This window comes from Odocoileus virginianus, chromosome 7 (assembly GCF_023699985.2).
Source record: "Odocoileus virginianus isolate 20LAN1187 ecotype Illinois chromosome 7, Ovbor_1.2, whole genome shotgun sequence".
Taxonomy (NCBI): domain Eukaryota; kingdom Metazoa; phylum Chordata; class Mammalia; order Artiodactyla; family Cervidae; genus Odocoileus; species Odocoileus virginianus.
This window is the reverse complement of record NC_069680.1, coordinates 48,023,966-48,034,398: the sequence shown is the minus strand read 5'-3', so window position 1 is coordinate 48,034,398 and position 10,433 is coordinate 48,023,966. Positions and strand designations below refer to the sequence as shown.

Below are 10,433 nucleotides of genomic sequence, written 5' to 3'. Positions count from 1 at the left end.
AGTTGTAGAGACTCCCAGTTCTCTTTCAATGATAAAGATTAGCCTGAGGCACTTTCTTTAACTGTTTTGCATAATCTAACCCCTCCCCAAGGTCTCAACAACTAGATCAACTGGAACCAAAGGAATGACGATGTTGACCTTTTCTGACCCTCACAACTTCAATTAACTAAAGTTTGGACTCTATCAACCTCTGCCCCAATTCTATGCTGAATTCACCTGTTCAAGTCGCTTCATGAATATTCATGTATCCTTAGCTTAAAACTTCCCCAATTTTGCTGTTCAGGGAGACACTGCTTTGAGAAAGATTCCTGGTGTTCTCCTCACCTGCTACAAGTAATAAATCCTTCCTTCTCCTGATCTTTGGCTTGATTGTGTCTTTTGGCTCGTCACTCCTCAAGAGGCAAACCCAATTTTCGGGTAACACAGGATTTAGGCTTCTCAACAGCAGCAAAATTGACATTTGGGACCAGATAATTTCTTTGGTTTGGTAACTATCCTACAAAATGTACGTTTAGCAAGATTCTTGTCCTCTGTCCACTGAATGCCAGTAGTACTGCCCCTAGTCGTGACAATCAAAATGTCTACAAAGGCCAAATGGTCTAAAGGATAAATCTGTCAAAAACCACTTATTTAGTCATGACTGGCTAAAGATCTACCTGGTATTGTCTCTACTCCTGGTAGATAATCCCAAACTCCATTCATGCATTGAGATCTGTCCTAGACCTAAAATGAGAATATGTCTTCTACGAGTCTGCTGATTCTTCATTAAATTGCTTTTAAAAAAAAAAACAACTTACTCATTTATTTATTTTTTGGCTGTGGTGAGTCTTTGTTGCTGCATGTAGGCTTTCTGTAGTTGCAGCAAGTGGGGGCTATTCTCCAGTTGCAGTGCACGGGTTTCTCATTGCAGTGGCTTCTCTCGTTGCAGAGCACAGGCTCTAGGCACACAGGCTTCAGCAGCTGCAGCAAGTGGGCTCAGCAGCTATGAAACAGGAGGGAAGGGGGCAGGGCACAACCTTTGAAAGAATGACAGAACCTAGAGAATACAACATAAACTGATTAGAATCAAATGAATTCAAGATGGCAGACAAGCCAACTTTGATGACTAGACCACGATCCTCAATCAGCAAGCTAAACGACACACCAAGGCACCATGACAGTTCCAAGGTCAGCTGTCAAAAGACCAAAAAGTGGGCAGCAGCCCAATTCCTGGAAATCTTCACTCCTTCCCAAAAAGAGCTGGGAATTCTCCCACTCATTAGCTTATGAAATTACCCAGGACATAAAAGCTAACCACACATTTCGAGGCCACTGCACTCACCCTCTGCAGTGACCCACACTCTGTCTGTGGAGTGTGTTTCTCTCTGAATAAATCCACTTCTTACCTATCACTATGTCTCTCACTGAATTTTTTCTGTGATGAGACATCAAGAACCTTAGCTTCATTAGGTCCTAAAACCAAGTCTGTGATCTCAGTTGGAAGACTATGGGTTTTGCCTGGGGGGGTTCGAGTCCCAAGCAGGGTACTGGCCGGGTATTTTAGTTTGAGTCCACATGCTGCCCTCAAGCATGTAGATCCCAGACCAGAAGATTGACGCTGACTCCCACTCACCTCACCAATAAACAATCAGAATGTCCACACGTTGATCATTACTATAAAAGTTCCTCACTACCTCCTCTAGGTTGGGACACAGTTTGAAGGGCATTTGCCTACTGTGGCCCCCTTTGCCTGGCAAAACAACAAAGCTATTTATGTCTGCATGTATGTGTGCTCAGTCATGTCTAACTCTTTGTGACCCACTGGACTACGGCCTGCAAGGCTCCTCTGTACATGGGATTTTTCAGGCAAGAATACTGGAATGGATTACCATGCCCTCCTCGAGGGGATCTTCCCAACCCAGGCATCGCAATCGCATCTCCTGTGGTTCCTGCGTTAGCACGTGGATTCTTTACCACTAGGGCCACATGGGAAGTCCATAGCTATTCACACTTCACCCACAACTCCATCTCCAAGATGCAATTTGGTACCAATGTACAGGGGCTGAATTTTGGTTACACTAGCTCACCACCAACCTATCAAAAGGAAGTCAAACACCCTGAAGCCTTCATCTCAAATTTAGCCTATAAAAACTTCTCAGGCTTCCCTGGTGGTCTAGTGGTTAAGAATCCACCTGCCAGTGAGGGGACATGGATTTGACCCCAGGTCTGGGAAGCAACATGCCATGGAGCAACTAAGCCTGTGTACTGCAACTACTGAGCCAGAGCTCTAGAGCCCTCCAGCCACAACTACTGAGCCCACACACCACAGCTATTAAAGCCCACACAACTAGAGCCTGTGCTCCACAACGAGAGAGGCCACTACAATAAGAAGCCCCCACACACAACACAACGAAAAGTAGCCACCGCTCACCACAGTTAGAGAAAGCCTGAGCAGCAACAGATACCTAGTACAGTGAAAATTTTTAATAAATAAAAATAAACAAATTTAAGAAAATCTTCTCCACCAAAACAATGGAGGAATTAGGGGATTTTGAGCATGAGTCACAAGTTCTCTTTGCTTTGCCCTGCAATAAAACTTTCTCTGCTCCAAACTCCACCATTTTGGTTTGTTTGGCCTCAGTGTCCATCAGACACACCAACTTTGTTCAGTAACAAAATGATGACCTAAAACTTTCCACACTTAAAAAGAAAAAACTATAAATCTATAGTTCCAAGAAACTCAATGAACCCTAAAGAAACATAAAGGAAATGACACCAAATAACATCAGAATCAAATTGCTCAAAACAAGTTATTTTTTTAAAAATCTTAATCATTTCTCAGCCTTTTGGCTAAGATCAAGTATATTTAGTCTTAAATCACCCAGAAAAAGACATGTTAAATAAAGAACATATATAAGGATAACATCAGATTTCTCACAGAAGACAATACAAAAGAGAACACTGTGGAATGACATCTTTTAAAGTCCTAAAAGAAAAAACTGTCAAATAATTTCAGAGAGAGCAAAGATACCTTTCAAAAATAAAGGCAAAGCTTCCAGTTCAGGATAAGATAAAAAGGATAGGCTTCATATTCCTCCCATTAAATACAGCTAAACACACTGAAATTATAGAGATAAACTTAACAAAACTGAAAGATGAAGAGAAACTAGACCAAGAAATTATCTTGGGACTCAAGAAATGACATGACATAGGGTTCCTGGATTTTCTTTTTGCCTCATATATTCTATGTAGGGTGTCTGAGAAGCCAGCCATCTGAAAATGTCAGTGGCTTATAACAGAAGCTTGCTCTTCTGAGCCAAAGGATAAAGCAAGGGGCAGCCTTGCAAGACAAAACTTCTGGGCAATAGCCACCCTACTTCAACCAAACTCCACAGAAAATAAGTGTGCTACCACCGCCACCCATATCAGTCAAGGCCTAACAGGAAGCTTAGACTTCCCCTCACCAGGCTGCAACACACACATCTCATTCTCCAAGCCGCTGTCACTGAAGGTCCAGTAGGGAACCGGACAGCCACCCCAGTCCACTAGAACGAGGTACCTCTCCCATTCCCCAGCCCCAGTTAGTCAACAGAAGTCGAGTGGGCAACCTGGACTTCCACCCTACCTGGCAGTAATGAGGTAGCATCTCCCTTTCCTTAGCCAGTATGGTGTCAGAGAAAACCTGCTAAAAAGAGATTTGGGTAACAACCAGAGTCTCAAGAATATGACGAAAATATCCAGGATTAAAAAAAAAAAAAAATTCATCATACCAATATCAGGAAAATTCCCACTTAAATAAGAAAAGAAAACCAGAAGAAATTCCCTGGTGGTCCAGTGCTTAGGACTCCACATTTTCACTGCCAAGGGCTTGGGTCTGATTCCTGCTCAGGGAACTAAGATCCCACAAGCCCCATGGCGCGGCCAGGGAAAAAAAAAAAAAAAACTAAAGACAGAAACACCAGTATTTGGAATATCTGAAAGGAATTTAAAGCAGCCATCACAAAAATGCTTCAATGAGCAATTATGAACATGTTTCAAATAAGTGGGAAAGTACAACTTAGCAAAGAAACAGAAGATTTATAGAACCAAGGAGAATTCTAGAACTGAAAAACATAACTACCAAAATTAAAAACTCACTAGATGGGCTCAAAAGCAGAATGGACCATATAGATAGGGAAAAGTCAGAAAACGTGAATAAAGAACAAAGTAAGTTATCCAATCTGAACAAGAATGAAAACAGAGCATCAAACACCGGAAAATGCCTCCAGAACCTATGGGAATATAACAAAAGATCTAATAATCACATCATGGGAGTCTCAGAAGGGAAAGAGAAAGAGTGTGAGCCTGGAAAGTATTCGAAGAAACAATGACTGAAAGTATTCCAATTTTGGCAAAACAACCTCAAAGGTTGTTTTATGAGAAAACTATAAAGAACTCTACTCACATAAATTTATCAACTTAGATCCAATTCCTCAAAAAGTTACTACCACAGATCCTCTAGTATGAACTAATTTGAACAGTTCTGTAACTATTAAAAAAATGAACTCATAATTTTAAAACTTTCCCCCAAATCTCCAGACCAGATGGTTTCACTGGAAAAGCTGTATCAGATATTTAGAGAAGAATTAAAACCAAGTTTAAACAATCTCTCTCAGAAAATGGAAGAGGAGGAAAACATTGCCCCAGACCAGAAAATAGGTACTAATTCAAAGTATCACTGTTTATAATACAGAAAGCTGAAAACAATCTATAACTCCTTTAACAGAATAGTGGGGAAATAAGTTGTTGCCCACTTATTAAATGGAATGCTATAAAAAAGCAAAAAAATACTATAGCTTTATGCTTGGTCTTCATAATCCTGTGAAGACAATAGACAAGGCTGATTAACCAAAGAAAGGCACTGAAGAAAATGGAGTATGAAAACAACATATATAGAATCCAAAGACATGCAAAACTATTAAAAATACATTTTTCTATGGGATACAATTTTAGTCAAATAAAGAAAAGCAAGCAATTGACAAACATAAAATTCAAGATAGTGATGGGGGAGCTGGGAAGACTGGAATCACACAAACTGTCTTAAGATAAACGTGGAGTTCTTGTTCTTTCTTTTCTACATCCAGGCATCTTTTGCTGGTTACTGATATGCCAGGTACCAACATTAACAAACAAAACATCAAAGGTCAAGGTTTTCACCTAAAAGAATCCATTATCTCGGGGGACAGGGGAAAAAAAAAAAAAGAATCCATTATCTCTTAGTTCTCCTCTTCCTATAGAAGATCCTCTGTAGACCCACAATAACAGACAAATACAGTTTTACTGGTAACATATCTTAGAATAAAGGATCACTCTCAATCAAGAGGCAAGAAAGACAATGAGAAATCTCTCCCAAATAAAGAAATATTAGTCAGCAATCACTGTATCAACAAGCTGGAATCTAGATTGTGGGGAGAAATAGCAATAACCTCAATTATGCAGATGACACCACCCTTATGGCAGAAAGCTAAAAGGAACTAAAGAGTCTCTTGACGAAAGTGAAAGAGGAGAGTGAAAAATCTGGCTTAAAACTCAACATTCAGAAAACTAAGATCATGGCATCTGGTCCCATCACTTCATGGCAAATAGATGGGGAAACAATGGAAACAGGGAGAGACTTCATTTTCTTGGGCTAAAAAATCACTGCAGGTGGTAACTGCAGCCACAAAATTAAAAGACGCTTGCTCCTTGGAATAGAGGCTATGGCAAACCTAGAGAGCATATTAAAAAGCAGAGACATTACGTTGCCAACAAAGGTCCATATAATCAAAGATATGGTTTTTCCAGTAGTCATGTATGGATGTGAGAGTTGGACTATAAAGAAGGCTAAGCACCAAAGAATTGATGCTTTTGAACTGTGGTGTTGGAGAAGACTCTTGAGTCCCTTGGGCTGCAAAGAGATCAAACCAGTCAATCCTAAAGGAAATCAATCCTAAATATTCATTAGAAGGACTGATGCTGAAACTGAAGCTCCAATACTTCAGCCACCTAATGGGAAGAGCTGACTCATTAGAAAAGATCCTGATACTGTGAAAGATAGAAGGAAGGAGAAGGGGACAGCAGAGGATGAGATGGTTGGATGGCATCACCAACTCAATGGAAATGAGATGGGAGATGGCGATGGACAGGGAAGCCTGGCATGCTGCAGTCCATGGGGTCACAAAGAGAACATGACTGAGCAACTGAACAACAACAAAGCTTCACCTATTGTTGGGCTTCCTTGGTGGCCCAGACAGTAAAGCCTCTGCCTGACTGCAACCAGGGATACCCAGGTTCCATCCCTGGGTTGGGAAGATTCCCTGGAGAAGAAAATGGCAACCCACTCCAGTACTCTTGCCTGGAAAATCCCCTGGACAGAGTAGCCTGGTCAGCTACAGCCCTTGGGATCGCAAAGAGTCGGACATAACTGGGCAAGTTCACTTTTAAACTTGAGATTATGCCACTTTACAGGGGAGGAGGAAACAAGTTCTAAGAGAATTTAACCTTGTTTGAAAGAAGCCCACACGCCATACAGCAGACTCCAAGCACTGTGAGGAGAGCTTCATTACTGCTACTATCTACCTTTATGACCACCAAGACCAGTACTCAGATCTGATGAGAAAGAGAACCAGGTTGAGTTCTATTTCTTAAGATTTGGATTGAGTAGTATTCTTTACATCTTTGAAATATGTTTTACAAAAGATCTCTTACATGTCATATTTTTAAAGTAGGGAAAAAATAAACTACACGCAAATCTTGATAATAAAAGCATGAGAGCCTTGGACCCACTCCCACAATCTGCTGAATTCAAACTCACTCCAAGATGAGCCGTCAAAAATGGAACCAGTGCAAAATATAGTCAAGGATACGTGTAAAAAAAAGAAAGAAAAGCAAACAGCTGCCTACACACATGCTGCAGCAAAGTGTGACCAGGACGCAAAGGAAATCAATCAGGAAATATTTCAAACTTAAGTAAGCAAATTTAGCGAAGCTGATAAAGCAAGTACACAAAGAGATGCAGCTACAAAAGGAATAAAACATGGGGAAGAAAACTCAAAGGTTTGAAAATATCTCCTCAGGGAACAGGAAATGGGTAGGAGAAAAGTTGAGTGTAGCAAAACCTTGAGTAAACTGTACTGCTTTAAGATATAAAATAAAGTAACAAGAGCTTTTTCCCAACCACGTCTACACACCTGATCCCTACAGGCTAGCGCAAACCTCTCGTACCCTTGGGTCCTAGGATTTGAACCAGTCAACGACTCCCCTAAATCTCTGCCCTAAAAAAGGTATTCTCCCCAAACACGACCCTTTCTGGCCCCCTTGACTCCGTCTCCCCAGGTGGGCTGGCGACTCCTCCATTGGAACCAAGATTACTCTTGGCTACCTCTTCAACGACTACCCCCTTTCCCAAATCACAGACCCACAGTCTCTAACCCCAGGGGTTCCAGGTCCCAGTCGGTTCCGAGGGTGCGGGTCTCGAACAGGCCGCCCGCCCCACCCTTCGCTTAAGGCTCCGAGTCGTGTCCACGTTCCCGCTCTTCATATCCCACACCTCGGCAGTTCCTATTCCCTGAGCACCCTGAGGAGAACGAAACGCTGGGGACTGTGAAGTTTAGTTAAGTCAAGGGAGGCTTGTTTACCATCGCCATGGAAATCCCTGGGGCGGGCCACGGAGGGGCGTGGTCAGAAGCGCTGAGGACCGCAGTCAAACAACTCCCGCCACCCTCGCCCACGCAGTACCTCCTAGAGCCCTTCGGCTCTCGGTGTGCCCTGCCCCCTATCGGTCATGTACCCGAGCATCCGGGAACAACAGCCCAAGAGCCCGCGCCCCCGCCCCGCTTCCGGATTCTCGTCAAATCCCACCTTCTCCAGGAAGACTTGGCGCAATCCTACTTCTAAAAGCAAGCGGGAAAGACCGCGCGGGGGCGAGGTCTCCGAGACTGGCGTCCGGGGGCGGGGCCACCAGGGCGCCATTGTGACGCACACGGAGCGTACCCCGGGCTTGGCCACCCAGGCGCAAGGGCGGGGACGGGGCATGCCTAGCGACCCACTGCACCGAGGGGAGCTGCGGGACGTGGGCGAACCCTTGGGAAAGAAGAGGCTTCAGTGGCACTGACTCGGAGGGTCTCCCAGTGAGCTCAAAGAATGTCGAGACTGAAGACTAGCGTGGTAGAAGGAAATGAGAGTCATTTCCTGGCAAGAAGGAAGGAGGGAATCAGGAACACCGGAGACCGATGAAGGCGGATTGAGCGACCGCAGCCGCAAGGTGTGCTTTCTACGGTCTCCACTGTGAGCATTTACGTGACATCGACTGGCTCTCTTAACTGGTTCCTTCAGAGGGCAGGGCTTTTTCTTCAGGCCTGTCCTGAGAAATAAAGGCGCTGGGGCAGAGGGAGTCACCGTGGAGCCCATCACTTCTGGAAGAAACATGGTCTAGGCCATTGTTTGGCTTCCTGCTACGTCCAGGCCAGCTGTTTCTGCTCTAGACACATTGAACTTTCCAGCCCTTGGTAACGAGTTATTTGTTAAGCACCTGTACAAAGTCAGAATTAGTAGTGTCAGGGACCAAGCGTTGTCATATTCTGTTGCAGAAGCTGCTGAGCGAATTCCGTTTTTCATCTTAATTATGTTAAGATTTAGCGCTAAAAAGTAAAGAAGCCCCGGCAACCATCGTTGGTAGCTGGCCTGAATGCCCTAATGAACATAAGCGACATCGTGGAATTTTGATGTCAGATGAGGTATCTAACGAGAAAGAAGGTGAAGAAATCTAAGTGTGCATGAACAGTAAACAGACACTGCAAACACAAAAAGACCAAACATCCCTTCTCTAGCTAACATGAGTGACTTGCTTTTCTAATGACAGCTCTAGTCCTGCTCCATTCCTCCTGCTTTCCAGATAACAAACAAATCACCATTTCCTTGGGCCCTCCCCCAAATCACCTACACAAGCCCAAACACTACAATAAGCCCTTTTTATTTTTTAAAAGATTTTTTTCTTTTAATGTGGACTATTTAAAAAATCTCTACTGTTACTGTTGTATGCTTTGGTTTTTTGACTAAGAAGCATGTGGGATTCTTAGCTCCCCGAGAGAGGATCCAACTGGCACCCCCTGCTTTGGAAGATGAAGTCCTAACCACTGGCCTTTTAGTAAGTCCCAGTATGCCCCTTTTAACATTCACTTCCTAAGATACCCAAGGGTTCCCCATAGTGTCAGATCTCCCTGGCTACAGCAGTTAGCCCTACACTGTTTGACCATAACTGCGTTTTGGTAGTTGTGGGCATCACATTTATGAACTATACATAACCATACATTTATGGATATGGATAATTACATTTATGAATTATATAACCATACAAAACCTTACAGCCTTTGTTCTAAAGAGAAATCAAAAACATTGTGAATAGTAAAATGAAGTAACATCTTGGTATATAAAAAACTTGTATGCTAAATGCAATATGGGATTGTAGTTTGGATTCTAAAACAGTGGAAGGACATAAATGGTAAAATCAGATTAAAGTCTGTAGTTTAAGAGTATCATGTCAGTGTGAATGTCTTAGTTTTGACAAATATGGCATGGTCATATAGACATTAAATAACAGCAGACATAATGCAGGGTATACAGGAACTCCCTGTACTATCTTTGCAACTTTTTTTTTTTTTTTAGTATTTATTTGACTGTGTTTAGTATTAGTTCCAGCAAGAGGCTCTCTGATTGTGGCACATAAGCTCAGCTGTTCTGTGGCATGTGGGAATCTTAGTACCCCATGTGCTCAGTCCCTCAGTCATGTCTGACTTTTTGTAACCCCGTGGTCCGCAGCCTGCCAGGCTCCTCTGTCCATAGGGTTTTCCCAGCAGGAATACTGGAGTGGATTACCATTTCCTCCTCCAGGAAATCTTCCTGAGCCAAGAATTGAACCCATGTCTCCTGTGTTGACAGGCAGATTCTTTAGCACTGTGCCATCTGGGGAGTCCTTAGTTACCCAGTTCAGTTCAGTTGCTCAGTTGCGGTCTGACTCTTTGCGACCCCATGGACTGCAGCAAGCCAGGCCTCCCTGTTCATCACCAGCTCCCAGTGTTTACTCAAACTCATGTCCATTGTCAGTGAGTCAGTGATGCCATCCAACCATCTCATCCTCTGTCATCCCCTACTCCTCCTGCACTCAATCTTTCCCAGCATCAGGGTCTTTTCAAATGAGTCAGCTCTTCACATCAGGTGGCCAAAGTATCACAGTTTCAGCTTCAACATCAGTCCTTCCAGTGAACACTCAGGACTGATCTCCTTTAGGATGGACTGGTTGGATCTCCTTGCAGTCCAAGGGACTCTCAAGAGTCTTCTCCAACACCACAGTTCAAAAGCATCAGTTCTTTGGTGCTCAACTCTCTTTATAGTCCAACTCTCACATACATACATGACTACTGGAAAAACCATAGCCTTAA

The 10,433-nt window shown here is 43.2% G+C and overlaps 1 long non-coding RNA gene and 1 other non-coding gene across 5 annotated transcripts in view; both read right to left on the bottom strand.

Annotated features, from left to right (window-relative positions):
- The window catches only part of LOC139036046 (uncharacterized), a 31,031-nt gene extending 23,084 nt beyond the window's left edge, over positions 1-7,947 (bottom strand). For 3 of the 4 annotated variants that reach the window (XR_011488752.1, XR_011488754.1, XR_011488751.1), the window contains exons 1-2: positions 7,858-7,947; positions 798-1,036 (exon numbers count right to left, since the gene is read on the bottom strand). This is a non-coding gene — a long non-coding RNA (uncharacterized lncRNA). Of the gene's footprint in view, positions 1-797; positions 1,037-7,634; positions 7,789-7,857 lie in introns of those variants that run through there. The other variant, XR_011488753.1, reaches the window with a different exon arrangement.
- On the bottom strand, positions 6,498-6,629 carry LOC139036124 (small nucleolar RNA SNORA61). Its single transcript, XR_011488862.1, has one exon. It is a non-coding gene; the product is annotated as a small nucleolar RNA SNORA61 (small nucleolar RNA).
- Positions 7,948-10,433: the final 2,486 nt, after the last annotated feature.